Below are 16,930 nucleotides of genomic sequence, written 5' to 3' on the forward strand. Positions count from 1 at the left end.
CAAATCTATTGAAGCATTGGGAAAGGCACTAGTTTCATTCTCCCAATAAGATTATAGGAATTCTCCATTTCATCATTTCTAGAATGGCACTTGTGTCATTCACTCTATGGGGTTATAGATATTTTATGTTGCTTTGTCAACTTTTGTGTTTTGACTGTAATCAAAGAGTATAAAACTGTAATACAATATCTATGCTTTCAGATCATGCATTATATATTTCTTTTGGGACATGGGGGGAGGCACTAGTAGTATTCTCTCCTCCCAATGAGGATATAGAGAAAGGCACTAGTGGCATTCTCCATAACCTTTTAGGTAAAATGGCACTAGCACAACCCCAAGAGAAGAATGGAACTAGTGCCATTCTCTCTATGACTTCAGAGAGAAAGGTTGCACTATTTGCATTCTCAATTGACCTTTAGAGAGATTGGCACCAGTGCCATTCCCCAAAAAGACAATGGAATCAATGAACGGCGATGGATAATGGTCGTACTTTATATTTCTTTATTAGTTTCATATGCTTTTGTGCTTCGACATTGTTGAATACACTCTAAAGAATCAAAATATTTCTATATTCCTTAACTTCCATAGGGACAAATGATGCATGGAAGGATATGGAGACATCAAATGTAGAGGACAACATACCACCCAAAATGGGGACTATCAATGATGCGATGGATACAGGAGCTTTAGAAGAAAACATAACACCAAAAATGGAGACAATTGCAGGGAATATCATGAATCCTATACTTTTAGAAGAGTCTCAACATTGGGGACAAGACTAGATAATCTTATTGTTGTTGCAAACATGTATGAAAATGTAGCACCTGACAATTTGGATGAGTCAAAAGCCAGCAACTTCAAGGAGAATTTGGATCTACATGTCCACATACAATTTCTTTGGATATGCCACGAATAACAATCATATTAAACTTGAATGGCTTGTTATTGAGCCGAGCCGTTGCCTATTCAAGTTTCCAATACATCCATCTATTATGCATGGCAAAAATAGTTATATGGTTATTCATCCTGGGTGCATAGAATTCCTTAAAATCTTGCTACAAAGATTTAGTGTAGGTATCTGATCAACTGCAATGGAGCATAACATACTTGATATGGTAGGAAAGCTGCAAAATTATGCAAATGAGAGCCTCCCTTTCTTTGTTATATGGTCTCAGCAAGGATGTTACACTTATAGTAAGACGAGGATAAATAGGCCCGACAAGGTTGGTGTTGAGGCAATGCTCAAACCCTTAGCAAAAATCTCAAAGGCATTTGGATGTGATGCTAGAAGCACAATCCTTGTTGATGTCTCCCCATACAAGGCTTGCGTTATCCCTCCATCAAATTGCATATTTCCTTCAACGTTTGATGTACAAGATAAGAATGATAATATTCTACTGGGAGAGTTGATGATGTAACTACTACAACTTGATGAAGCTAAAGATGTGTGTAGCATGATTGAGACCAATCAGTATGGACAATTACCTGTGATGGAAAGGCATAAGGATTTCAACCTCGTCCAGAAAGTAATTGATGAATGGAGGGAGGAAAACCATGCATGGTCAAGAATGGAATATAAAACAAGAAATCTTCCTCTTGCAGATCGACTAAGAGAGAGGGCTATAGGTGGTAATACAGAACCAAAGGGTGTACACCCTAGGGCAACCCATGGTGGTGATGCCACAGGTGCCTGAACTCAATGCATACCAAATAATACTTTTAAGGAATGCTCCACAACTCTCTAGCATGAATGCTATGCAAGTTTCTCAATTGGCTATAGACCTAGGGTACAAAGGTTGCTATATCAAGAAATACATTGCTAAGAGCTACATAAACCGACTACAAAATGTGTATTTTCCATGAAGGTACATATGTCAAAGTGTTTTTTGATTTTATCTCAAGTCTATATAATTGTTGTTGCAGCTAATTGGATTTGTCTTTTGTGATGTAGATAGATATACTTACAAATCAAGATTGAGTAGGTACATACCAGAATGAGATCCATTTGGACCACGAAAGCTACCTATCCCTATCAACGAAGTGTTCTGGATAAAGAGTGTGTCTTTCAAGGTGCATGAGTCAACCATTACAAGTGCTGTCTTGGGCTTGTTTGTGCATGACTCCATCAAGAGAGGGACTACTATTCTCCATTATGGAGGTGACAAGTACTCCTACAGAGACTGGAAGGAATTATGTAGAGTTCATCCAAGGATAAAGAAGTACTCCATCCAAGAGGACCCTACTATCCCTATGAAGGATATGGTGCATATTGTTGGTGATGTTCAATATGGCAATGTGGCAAGGTTTATTAACAACAATAGAAATACCAATGCAAAGCCAAGCGTTTGTTATGTATTTTCCCCTAACTTTCCACCTTGGTATGACCCCATGATGAACATAGATATTGCAGAATATGGTCACATTTGTATTGAATCCATAGATGATATACATGTACGAGAGGAGCTATTTGCAGACTATGAGTTTTGAGAATAACAACATTGTATTTCTTTATAGAATCATTACTTATGGGAATTACTACTTTCTTGCCAGTTGTGTAAATTGGCGCGTGATTGTTGTATGTGAATAATATGCAAACATGTTCATAACTACATTCATAATGGATTTTTAATGAGTGTCTCTCATGCCATTCTTTCCAATGGATTGTGGAGAGCTGGCATTGGTTCCATTCTCCCCGTCGGGGCTAGAAATTGAGAGTTTCTTTGGAATCATGATTTATTTCAAGGATTTCAATGGTGCATCAACAAGCTGTAATGTTTTTATACTAAAGTGTACTTTTTTACTTCGCAATGAGTAATCAACATGACATGTAAAGTTATCCTTTTACAATAATGCTAGTCAGTCTAAACATTGAAAGTGCACGATAAATGATTGTCATTGCCACCTAATTTACATCAAATGCTTGTCATTGCCCATTGATTTTCCATCAACTACATATCTTGCATTCATTCTCCTCTAAAAACACTTGGTCAAGTTAAAGAGCCTGTACGTTGTCATTGCAATATTCATGGTTATTAATTACACTCTACATTTTTTTTAAACGGTGTTTTGGAGATTTTCAAATGAGAATGCTCACAAAAAGGTAAGTCTCAATATCAATGGAAATTCTAGAGTGCTATTATGAAGGTGTTTTTCAACACCACTATGGCTCACGAGATGAATCTAACTCAAATGGGTTTCAAAGTTTATTATTTTGTTCATGATAACATAGTTTAGACACTGAGATTCTATTTATTATTTGAGAATGTAGTTGATATTTCATACTTCATGAATGGCAATCTAGTCTATTTTCACATATTTATGTAACCTTTTCATGGAGAAAGGCTACAATTTCTTCCAAAACTGCCAATTTGGGAATTGCATTTTTTCCGAATGCTCACAACAAAGCGAGTCTCAATATCTATGGAAATTCTAGAAAGCTATTATGAAGGTGTTTTTGAACACCACTATGGCTCACAAGATGAATCTCACTCAAATGGGTTTCAAAGTTTATTATTTTGTTGATGATAACGTAGTTTAGACACTGATATTCTATTTATTATTTGAGAATGTAGTTGATATTTCATACTTTATGAATGGCAATCTAGTCTATTTTCACATATTTCTCCAACCTTTTCATGGAGAAAGGCTACAATTTCTCCCAAAACTACTAGTCTGGGAATTGCATTTTTTTCGAATGCTCACAACAAAGTGAGTCTCAATATCAATGGAAATTCCAGAGAGCTATTATGAAGGTGTTTTTGAACACCACTATGGCTCACGAGATGAATCTCACTCAAATGGGTTTCAAAGTTTATTATTTTGTTGATGATAACGTAGTTTAGACACTGATCTTCTATTTATTATTTGAGAATGTAGTTGATATTTCATACTTCATGAATGACTATCTAGTCTATTTTCACATATTTCTCCTATTTTTTCATGGAGGGGAGCTACAATTTCTTCCAAAACTACCATTCTGGAAATTGTGTTTTCCCGAATTATCTAATACGGTCTTTATGGATTTTCATACTTGTAACTCTCTTATACAATGCAAAATGATTTTTAGTAATTATCTGAGGATGAAAGTAAATCAAACATCAAAATATTCCTTTCATGATATATGATTTTGTATGAGATTCTATGAATAGTTTTTTGTTTGGTTTTGGGATCGGTTTTAATATGTAGATTGAGGATGAAGATAATGAGATGGCTTACTGTGTGTTTCCCACATGGCAGCTTGTTTGCTGCCTCTTGTTGTGTGATACCCACATGGTAGCTTGTTTGCTGGCCATGTGGCAGCCCCTTTGTGAGGTGTTGCCCATGTGCTAGCCCCCTCTCACCTTTTCTCTTGGGCGCATGCCCTAGATCTCCCTCCACCACTCTCTCCTCATATGGGGTCTTATAGATGGGGAGGTGACATTTCCAACACCCCCTCTCATAGACACATCTCGATCCAATGCCAACACATCGATGACAATGTTCTTGTATCTCCTTGGTTGTAGTCCTCTGGAACACTTCGATCTCAAAATATTTTCTTGTCTTTTCATCTAGTGGCTCTTGCTCCACCAAGTCTGGTTTCGCTTCCGCACACTATCCTGGTACATAGGTCCATCTCTGGTAGCACCTCTTGGCATCACCATCTTCAGTCATGTTCTTGCCTTCAAACTTGAGCAATCTAGACACCATGATCTTCCCAATTGTCCCCCTCATACTGAGTGAGCAACCTGAGTCTTCCAAGAACCATGATTTGAGGATCTATTTCAACCCGTCCTTCCTTTGGCAAGCTTCGCAACAAATGAATATCTCCAGATAACTTGGACCACAAACCCTCACTGAGATCTCAAGTAGGTACTCTTTTGGCTTCAATACACCTTATCCATCACCTTCCAGCAAGGTGTGTCCAAGATTTGAAGAAGCAACCACACTTTTTCTTTTGCCTTTGAAGAAGGCCCATTCCTTCCAATCTCGCATTACCTGAGACATATGAAGAGCAAATTCTCTCCACAGCATGCTATAATAGCTCAAATTAAGGACGTCAAGTACATATTAGATTGTCATACTACCTATGTGCTTGCTGTGAAAACAAACCATGCACCTCATTGAGGCACATACCAATAGCTTGTGTAATCCTGTCCTGTCCCTTTCTGAGTTACAACATCCCATATAAACATGAAACCCTAGGGCTTGCTCCATGGAATCCACCCTCATGTCAGTATCAATAGCCATGCACCTACAAGATACCAAGCATTCCATGCTCTCTTCACCAAGGTTTTTGACTCCTTGTTGACTCCTCGTCGACCCACATCTCAATGTCAGACACCATCCTTGGGGGGTTCACCTCCCAAAATTTTAGTGTACCATGTGCATTCAAAAGGAGGGGTATTTTAATTCTACTTTTGGAAAAAATTTAACAAGTTTACAATAACAAGAGGAGGTTTTTAATTCCAATTTAGGGAAAAATCCATTAGATCATAAGTAAAGAGGGGTGGTTTTATTAGGGACAAAATTTTAGTTGAGGGGTTTTTTTAATACCCCTTGAGTGCACGTGATACCTAGGATTTCTTAGTGGTGCACCCTCCAAGACATCATCACTATGGTTTCTAGGTCAGCATATCTGACCTCAATAACACACGGAGATGTCACCAAGAATATTTCTTTGATCACCACTTTATCTTTAGATTTTGTGATGCCCTCTGAATCTAAGTCAGACTCCCTCTTGTTTTTTGGATCTGCCTTTTTCTTTCTGCAATCCTTCAAAGAATGGCCTGGCGTGTGATAGTAGAAGCACTTCTTCTTCTGCTTTCTCTTGGAAGTGTCCTTGTCATCAAAGTCATCCTTCTTGGACTTGCCACCATTGAGCCACCATTAGACTTGTTACCCCCTTTTCCAATGTAATCCTTTGCCATCAATGCCTTGTCATCTTTGCCATCAATGCCTTATCATCTTTGCCGTGGTTGTAGAGCGTATTCCTAGCTTCTTCCTGGAGTAGTAATGGACCCAACTCCTCAAAAGTCAAAGGATTTCTCCTTTGTCCTACTGTCATAATCATTACAAATCTTTTGAAACTCTGAGGTATCCTTATTAGTACCATCAAGGCCAAATGGCATGAGGCCACATTCTGACCAATCGATGCTAGTTGATCCCTTACCACCTTGACCTTCGTCAAGTGGTCATGTACCAAATCTCTCTCATCCATGTCAAGGTTGTAAAGCTGATGTTGAAGAAGCAAGATCCGAGATGTGTTATCTGTCTCGTATAGATCCTTCAGAATGGCCCACACCTCTACTGACATCTCAGCCATCTAGATGTGAGGAAGCAAAGAGTCCAACGTAGTCCCTACTATGATCAATGCCAGGGCATGGGAATCTCTATCTTCCCAACCTTCAAACTCCTCTCCATCTAGTACTGGTATGAATACCTTCCCCTTGTTGTCCACCATGTCCTTCGGTTTTGCCTCCACTCCCATTGTCAGTTTCCATAGCTTTCGAGCCACTAAATGACTTCGGATCTTAACCTTCCAGATCAAGCAATTTAACCCATCTAGTTTCCTAGACTCTCCAAAGTTGGGGATGGTGAAAGAAAGAAATATGGGGGAGGAGGAAGGAACGGAAGGGGTTGAAGAGGCTTATGAAACCAACATCTCTGTTGCTAAACCACACAAAAAAGTTGATCAAACTCAACCTTACCTAAACCAAAACTGTGTAAGCACCTGACTAAACCTGAGTCACCTTCTCGAAAGGGCATTATCCCCCACTTGGGGAAGTCAATTCCCAAGAGCCTTTGAATCAAGGTCACCATTTAGCAAGGTCCCTTCCTTCAGGCTCCCACACTTGTGAGCCTCCTACTTGGGCTTTGATACCATTTTAGAAATGACCCAATAGAGGGTATGCACAACGAAAGACTAATAGAATAGCGAGGAGCTCACACAGTGTGGAATCACAAACTTCTTTACTTAATGTGCATCACATAGATGTGCAGACTCATCAAAAGGCAATGATCCAGCGAGATGTATAAAACACCAAAATAATATATTTTCATCCAAATCTATGGACACAATACAAAAGAGAGAGATCCAGAATCCCACTAATGGTGTGTTGCTTTAATCTTACCACAAGGTAATTCTACTATCTACCAAATATCTCTAGACTCGATCCCGCGTGCTCCACCTTGACCATCTATAGACTTTCTTCCTGGAATGTTCTTCTCCATCTTACTGCCTAGGAACAGCCTCCTCTTGTGAGCTAGGTCTGCAACTTCAAGGTCTCTTTCTCCTCCTGACTATAGGCCCAAAGGTAGCCTTGTTACTGCTCCTTCTGCTGGTGTATTGGCTACTCCAGAAGATCATAAATGAGGGCCTGGAGTCCCTCATTTAATAGGTCCCTAAGGGCTCACTACTACACACAGGCCCTATTCCAATGCTTAAGTGCCGACATTTAGCACATGCGGGGCACTAATTGTCGATAAGCAAAGCGGGTTTAGAAACGTGTCGCTATATAGCAATGTTTATACAGAGTTGCTATATAGTGACACTTGCTAAACATGTAGAAGGTCGTTATATAGAGACACTGAGACAGTTTCCTATAGCGACTTGTATAGAGAGTGTTTTTCCCCATACCGACCTTTAAAGATAGTTTTTCCCAATGACAAATTTTTTTTCCTTTTCATACATGTTTGATCCTTTGAAAGAATAAAAGTACAAGAGCATGTACATCCAGTTTGAAGCTCATATATTCATGTCCAAGTTTGAGATGAAAAAAATCAATGAAAAGCATTTACATCAACGGCTTCATCCTCAGCCAAGTCTAGCGTGCCAAACAAGTCTATCTCCAACTCTATACCGAGTTGATCTCCTATATCATCATTGTACTCTGGCATCGTACGTTCACCTAAGACTTGATCATCTTCTTCAATAAAGATGGGTGATTCTTGATGATCGTCATCTTCTTCCTCAATATCATGATCTCCATCTTCCTCCCGTACGATGTCATGATGCGCATCTTCCTCTTGGCTCATATTGTTGCTAGATCCATCTGGATCAATTGGATCCGGCATTGGTAGTGGCATCTCCATATCCACATCTCTATCTTCAAAAATTTTCTTACTTCGTGGTGCAACTTGGATCACATACCACCATCTTGGATCAGAACGATCCGGATGGAAAGCCACCTATATTGAAGATGGGAATGCCATCAATTAAATATATGAAATTATGCTTAAGTACATGTACCAATGGATATTTAAAAAAGAAAGCTTTGATTAATTAAATCATTAGTATGCACCTGCTCACAATGCTCGAGAAGAACAAAAGTATCACTTTCATCGATCCAAAGTTTGGTGGAGTCTATTGCAAAGAAACCACTACTGTCTTTCCTCACTGTTGCAAGGGGACCATTGTAAATAGTTCTAAACCATTTTACATCATGAATGAAAATACTAAATCATCTGAAATCAATTTCATAGATTTCGCGTATGGTCCCACATAAACCAACTGCGAGGAGAGAAGATTGGTATCTGAAGCACTTGCTCGGCTATCTTGTGTGAAGTTAGCCATGACGCCACAATCATACGTGACTCTCTTTGAATTGATGTGTTCCATGCAAAAATATCATCCATATGACCATAATACACTGTGCTTTTTGTTGTAAAGAACCATCATTAAAACAATGAGGATGCATCTATTTTATAGCTTATATTTCCACAAATAATTACTTAATTACATCAAGAGGTAAGAAACTTTCATGCATCCTACATCTAGATGATAACTCTCGCTCGCGCTCGTTTATTGTCTCTCCATTGCATTCTGCTTTACGTAGAGCCAGTTGTAAGCAATCAAGTGACATGTGAGTGGGGAGAAGGGTGAGATCCCATGGATATGGTTGTGATTGCCTGTACATTACTTTGAATCTCTTACTTACATTTATTATTTCTGCTTTGGCCGCTTCATATCTCTCAATCCACTTCTGCATCTCCTTGCTATTGAGGACACAAAACTTATTGAATTTCTCCCTTTGCTCTTTGCTCTTTGCTCATCTTTCTTTGAATCCCTTTTCCTTGGGGAACCTCGCCAACGATGCAATCATCATCCTTGTTATGCCAAGCCTGCGGCATATCGAGATCCATGGATGCAAGAAACTCCATGATATATACTAATGACTCTTGCACAAGCCATGCCTTTTCCATGCTTGCTTCCAGTCTTGCTCTTAGCCTTACAAATCCCTTCAAAGTTTTCATAAACCACTCAAGCAAAAACATCCACCGACTATGAACGGTACTTGCAATGGCCACCTCATCAACTATGTGGACAAGCAAGTGCACTTGACTTGTCATAATGCTTGAGGGAAAGTTCTTCTCAAGCAAGCATACGACTTCGATGAAGTCCACCCTAACCTTCTCAATGCTCGATATGGAGATATCTTTTTGAGATATCCACCTATTTCACATGCCCATGTAAGATATATTCATAATCAGTCTACAAATTATTCAACTTAAATTGAAGAAAATGCAATCAATGTGATTTGATAGTAAGCATACCTCACAATACCACTGATCTTGAATATAGCATTTCTAACATGTTCTTGTAAGCACCCTTTAACTATAATTGGGAGGATGAACTATCAACGCAACAAAGAAGTCATGTCATGTCAATAATATAACATAATCATAATTACACTAACGCATCATTATTATTGGTACACTAATCCTACACCTTAGAATACTTGAAGACCTTGTGCCAATCATGGGACTTGAGCCCACTAAGCTTATTGTCCTTTGAAAATGCTCCTTTCAAGCAATGCATGTACCCTATGGGTGTTTGAAAAGAGGCAATGTCCGCCTTGACCATTGCCTCCTCTCTCTTGGAGAGGATCCATGTTGCTTTTGGGAGGACAACTTTACGAGCACGCACTTGGGGCCACAAACGAGGCATCCTATTCAAACCGCACAATTCTTCTCGCACTCCTCTAGAGTCTTTGGAACCAACCAAGTGTGCCCAAATAGTAGCCCCCACATTCTTGAAGATATGCATGGGATCCAAGAGATGATTGATTTGTAATTAACCCCAATAAGGAAGCTCGTGAAATATGGATAGCCTCTTCATACCATGAGGAGGCTCCTCTCCATTTTTCCTCCAAGCCTGAATCCAGTCACTTGCCTTCAAATATGGTGGTGGTGGATCAAGCCAACCTCCATGTGCGAGATGGTCCAGTGATAGGTATCGAGCATGACCTCATAAACATTTTTCCTCATATGTTTGGAGTATTGTGCAAGAGGTTCAAACCTTGTCCACAAACATGACAACCATGGTACCCACTTGTAACAAGTCCTGCATACGTGCATGAATGTGTTAGTATAAGACTGCATGCAGAGTGAAAGAGAGTCATAAAATCATAATCCTATATTATACGTGTAATGACACAACCACGTACTTCACGTACTTGTGCACTGTCCATATCCTAGGTAGTCATGCATGGTCCATGTTGACTCTGTGCCAACATGAACTTATGAAGAAAGAGAAGGTGTTAGAACTTTGTGATACAACTTTGTGTTGCAACTTTGTGTTACAACTTCTAGACACAACTTTGTGTTACGACTTTGTGTAACAACTTTGTGTTACAAGTTTGTGTTACAACTTCTACATGAAGAGAGAGAATGTGTTACGACTTTGTGACACAACTTTGTGTCACAACTTTGTGTTACAACTTTGTGTAACAACTTTGTGTAACAACTTTGTGTTACAACTTTGTGTTACAACTTCTACATGTAGAGAGAGAATGTGTTACAACTTTGTGATACAACTTTGTGTAACAACTTTGTGATACGACTTTGTGTTACATGCAGGGAGAGAAGCTCTCCAACTTGTATAAATACCCCATAATGGAATGAAGCCCACACTCTTGGGGCATTGTGTTGAGTCTACATTGGTATTCCAAGCATTTGTCTCAAGTGTCCATGCTTCCTTGCACTGCACGTCCAAAAGCATGTCCTAACCTTGCAACCCTTCTCCCCTCTCCTCCAACCCTGCAACCCACCCTCTCCCTCCTCCTCCTCCCTCCTCCTCCTTCCTCCTTCTCCTCCTCCTCCCTCCTCCTCCTCCTCCTCCTCCTCCCTCCTCCTCCTCCTCCTCTCTCCTCTCCCTCCCTTCTCCTCTTCCCTCCTCCTCCTTCCTCCTCTCTCTTCTTTCACCCATGCTCTTACACCTTCTTTCTCTCCCACTCCTATGCTTTCCTAAACCCTTAAACTCCATGATCTACGAGGGAGACGAGTTCTCCACCATGTACTCTACTCTGAACCTTGGATCCTCCTTCTAACCCTGGACTCCTTCTAAACCTTGGAACCTCCTTCTGAACCCTAGAACTCCTCCTAAACCCTGGAACTCTTTCTAAACCCTGGAACCTCCTTCTGAACCCTTAAACTCCTCCTAAACCCTACAACCCCCAATGAAGGCGAAAGCCTTCATTACCTCAACAAAGATGGTTTACGTGCCTTTTACACATGCTTACACTTTGTTTGCTTACCACACTTAAGCCTACGTCTCTCACCGGAACACGACTCGCGGAACACGACTTGAGGTCCTAAGCTACACATATACTACAACCGACAATCCCAATATATCTGTAGGTGACAAAAAGCCTCGGAACCCTGCAACATAGAATACCCAGCTCTTCCTACGAAAGCAGTAGGAAAGAGCCAACATTTGGCGCCGTTGCCGGGGAGACTAGCGTCTCAAGTAGCGAGTAAACATGCGTAGGTATGTCAAAAACAAGTCACTACTTCAAACTTTCACGAACATAACACTCAAGGGCAAGGAGAGTAAAATTTTTTTCCAATTCTAGCCAAACATATCAACCCCAAACATCCACTTGGGGTTACTACCTTAAGAAATTTTCTTAATTTCTTAAATAGAAGCCACACGATCTACAATCAGGCTAGGTAGTGGACACGGTTGCGTAGAGCTTTCAATTTCGATCATTTTACCTTTTTACAGAAAGGCAAACCGAGCTCTCCATAAAGAGTTATGGCTCGGGGAGAGTTTAGGGTTAAACCCTAAACCTAAACCCTAAACCTAAAATCCAAACCTATAAAAACCTACTCCACCCCCCCTCATTCTTCATCTTTCACTTTTTGCCTCCATTCTCTTCCACCTTTCGAGCCCCACGCAAGACACTCCTCCCTCTCCACCATCGACCACCCCCTTACTCCTATCCTCGCCATGTAAGTGACATCGAGCCCTTCTCGCAGCGATGACCTAGCCTTCCACCCACCGTCCATTGTTCCGCAACAATCCCGTTACATCGAGAAAGACTTGGAGAGCGTCAGGTAACCACATCTCCTTGCTTTTCAATTTTCGTCTTTCAGTTTTTTTGTTGCTCTTTTACCCCTCCCCCCCCTCCACCACCACCTCTCCCTCTCCCCCTCCCCTCCATCTCCACCTCCCCCTCTCCCCCTCCCCCTCCACCACCACCTCCCCCTTCATCTCCCCCTCCCCCCTCCCCCTCTCCCTCCACCACCACCTCCCCCTCTCCCCCTCCCCCTCTACCTCCACCTCCCCCTCTCCCTCCACCACCACCTCCCCCTTCATCTCCCCCTCCCCCCTCCCCCTCCCCCTCCATCTCCACCTCCCCCTCTCCCTCCACCACCACCTCCCCCTCTCCCCCTCCCCCTCCACCACCCCCCTTCCCCTTTCCCCCCACCACCACCTCCCCCTCTCCCCCTCCCCCTCCACCTCCCCCTTCATCTCCCCCTCCCCCCTCCCCCTCCCCCTCCATCCCCACCTCCCCCTCCCCCTCCACCACCACCTCCCCCTTCATCTCCCCCTCCCCCCTCCCCCTCCCCCTCCATCTCCACCTCCCCCTCTCCCTCCACCACCACCTCCCCCTCTCCCCCTCCCCCTCCACCACCCCCTCCACCCCCCTCCCCCTTCCCCCCCACCACCACCTCCCCCTCTCCCCCTCCCCCTCCACCACCCCCTTCCCCCCCTCCCACTTTCCCCCCACCACCACCTCCCCCTCTCCCCCTCCCCCTCGACCACCCCCTTCCCCCTCTCCCCCTCCCCCTCCACCTTCTCTCTCCTTTCTCTCTCCTCTCTCCCCTTTTTCCCCTCTCTCTCTCTTCTCTCTCTCCACCTCTCTCTCTCACTCTCTCCTCTCTCCCCCTCGTTCTCTCCCCCACCCCCTCTCTCTCTCTCTCTTCTCTCTCTCCCACCCCCTCTCTCTCTCACTCTCTCCTCTCTCCCCCTCATTCTCTCCCCCCTTACCCTCGACCCCTCCACCCCCTACCCCCCCCCTCTACTCTCTCTCCCCCCCCCTCTACTCTCTCTCCCCCTTACCCCCTCCCCCTTACCCCGCCCCCTATCTCTAACCCCACACCCCCAGCCCCCAGCCCCCACCCCCCGCTCACGGCACCGCGGCGGCGCCCAACAGAGGCGCCACCGCGACGCCTCCGCCGGCGGCTCCGCCCCGGCGTCGGCACCACCGGCCGCCGCCCGCGGCGACCGCGCCGCCGTCCCGCCACCCCGCGCCAACCCCCGCGCCACCCCCCGCCTTTCCCCCCTCGCCCTCCCTCGCCACCCCCCGCGCGCCACCCGCACTCCCCCGCACTCCCCCCGCCCGCCCCCGCACTCCCCCTCGCCCCCCCCTTGCGCCACCCCCCGCCATTTTCCCCCGCCCTCCCCCGCCACCCCCCTCGCACGCCCCTTTCCCCCCCCCTTGCGCCCTTCCCCGCAACCCCCCCTCGCACGCACTTCCCCCCCCCCTGCGCCACCCCCCGCCATTTCCCCCCGCCCTCCCCCGCCACCCCCCTCGGACCCCCCTCACACCCCCCGCGCACACCCCCCGCCCTTTCCCCCCGCCCCCCCACCCCGCGCAACCCCCTCGCCCTCCCCCGCCCCCCCGCGCGCCACCCTCGCCCTCCCACGCCGCGTCAACCCCCCCCCTCCGGGCGCCGCCGCCGGGCAGCCCCCCACCTAACCAAACAAAAAAAAAAAAAAAAACCTAACCTAAAATTAACTCTAGGGTTAGTTTAACCATAGTTAGGTTAGTACTAACTACAGTTAGGTTAGGTTAGTTAACCCTAGGTTAGTTAGTTAACCTCAATTAGCTTAGCTACGTAGGTTTGGTTAGTAGTAACTGAGGTTAGGTTAGTTTAGTTAACCCTCAGTTAGGTTAGACTAACTCTTCAATTAGTATCGAACTACAGTTAGTTAAACCTCCCAGTTATAGTAACTGGGAGGATCTAGGTTAGTTTCCCTAACTAGAGCCACTTGGTTTCAACCCCTCGGTTGGACTTAAAGTCCATTCACACCACCATTAGGACCCCCCCAACCGCCAAATTTACCCCTCCTTTAACCCCTCGAAACTGATCCGTTTGGGACCCAAATTGAACCCCGTTTGAACCCATATTTCACACACGAAAACACCACGTTACGGGGTATTTTTCCAGCCCATTGCACACCATTTCGGCATCCCTAGCACACGTTCATTCACGCCCCCGTGTGGGCCTCATTTTGCATTAATTCACTCGTATTTTCACGCCGTGACCTCCGATTAACGATCCGTCTGCACCGGCACATTTCCCTACACACGTAGGACAATCTTAGGCACATTATTAACACGATGGTCCCTACACAAACTAACATCACTCTAACTCTCCTAACAACACCACCTCCACAAACGCCCTTAGGGTAGCGACACCCTTGGCAAATCACGCACCATCTGCATGCAGTTACGTTCCGGCCAACGACTTCAACTCCAACGCTCGCCCCATCCGCAACTAACTCCACTACAACAACCGCCCCCGCCTATCCTCTACCCCGACTCCCCCCCTGAGATTCAACAACTTCCTTTAACTCCTCCACGCCCCAACATGGCTGGACGCCGTCATGAGCATGATGGGGATATCGAGCTCGAGGCAGAGGATGACAACTTCTTCAATCGACGAAATCTTAATAATCACGGCCGACGCCCCTTGGGAAAACTGGAACTTCCCAAATATAATGGTAGGGGAGACCCAGCTCGCTTCCTCCAGCATTTTGATGCCGCATGTCGAGCAGGTGGTGATCAATCCCATGAAACCAAAGTGGCTTGGTTTCCAATGGCCTTAACTGATGAGGTGTCGGAATGGTACCTCGACCTTCTCGTGGAAGAACGTGCCACATGGGACCTACTTCAAACCGAACTCAAACGTCGCTTTCAAACGGAGAGGCTAGAAGATGATCCCGCTCTTCAACTCAGTAAGATCGAACAAGGCCGGAGCGAAGATGTACGCACATACCTGGGAAAGATGAAGAGATTGATCGCCAAATGTGACCCACGCCCAGATGCAAAGTACCTCACGGCATGGTTCATAGCAGGACTCAGAAAGAAAATTCGCAAGGATATGAAAAAGATAAGTAGCTATGAAACATTCAGTGCTGCTCATGCGGCAGCCATTGACATCGAAGATGGCATGACAGATTCAGACACTAGCAGTGATGACGCCAGATCAAATACACGAGATAAACGCTCGAAAAAAGGTAAATCAAAGGACACAGCCGAAACATCCAATGAAGATCGCCTAGAGGCCATGACCTTGAAGTTGAAAGAAGATATGATGCAAGCCATGGATCAAAAACTCCACTTGTCTGCGCCGCCAACTCAAACATATCCACGGCGAGAAAATGTCTGGTGCCCACACTGCTTGGCAAATCATACAGCAATTGAATGCCCAGTCCTAAGAGCAAAGATCACTGCACAAGCAAATCCACCGCCACGGTTGTGGTGCCATATCTGCGTCGTCGGCGGTCATGATGAGACCAGTTGCATCTTCAACATGCGCAACAATCCGCCTCGACCACCACAATACCAAGCGGCACCCATGCCAGTATACAGGCAACCGGCACTTGCACAAGCGCCCCTAGCTCTGAGACTAAATCCTGTTCCCGTTCGGACACAAGTCCCACAACTACTCAGGAATCCGAATCCACGACCGTATCCAAGAGCACCAAATCCAGCTCCTCAAGCAGTTCCCATACATCAATTACAAGCCGAGGAAGTAGACTCGCTATTTGAGTATGAAGCAGAGTACCCAATGTACTATGTAGAAGGTGCAGAGGGTCTAATACCAGTCTATGCAAATCAAGTGCGGCCTAACACATTTCGAGCACCAATCAAGTGTTACGGTTGTGGAGAAAATCATAGGATCGCAGAGTGCCCTCATCGTGGTAGCCCCGCTACTTTCCAACCACTTTGCAGAGATTGTGGCATAGGACATGCCTGTATGGATTGTCCCATGAAAAATAAGGTCCCAGAACAAACAGAGGTTAAGCCTGACGTCCCCATCGGCATCATTGGGGTGGACCATCAAAGTCTGGGTCCGGCAAGTCTAAGGTCACAACCTATCAATGTAATTACACGCCAACAGAAAGAGGCCACGAAGGACCCTATCATTCCAATCCAACCGAAGCGACTTCTGAGAAAGAAAGCACAAGTGCCTCCACCTCCGCCAAGCAATGAGCAGCCGAGCTCATCCACATCCACTCCCGAGCCTCGAATACAAGAAGCTCCATTCCCGAATGCAGAGGTGGAGAAGGCTCGTTTTCAGGTACTTCAGCAATGGGTTCAAAATGAACAAGCTCAATTTGAGGCTCAGAAACAAGCTCAAGACCCACTCCATGACTTGACCCGACAAAGTATTGATACTGTACTTGAGCCTTTGTTCCAACAACAGACTCCACAGCAGAATGTACCGCCACGTCAACTTGAAGGAGCTGCACTCTCTAGCATCCTTAGTTGCCCTGTGTCAATTCCCATCGGAATCCTCTTACGAAATTGCCCCAATCTCTGGGAGAGTTTCAAAGGATGGATTGAACTCGCAAATCCCCCTCCACCTATGAACGACATTGAAGATATCCCTGTGCGGATGGGTGAGAGAGATGACATACGCAACATCACTGTGC

Source organism: Dipteris shenzhenensis, chromosome 11, assembly GCF_047967505.1.
Source record: "Dipteris shenzhenensis isolate YYH24624 ecotype China chromosome 11, Dip_SZ_1.0, whole genome shotgun sequence".
NCBI lineage: Eukaryota > Viridiplantae > Streptophyta > Polypodiopsida > Gleicheniales > Dipteridaceae > Dipteris > Dipteris shenzhenensis.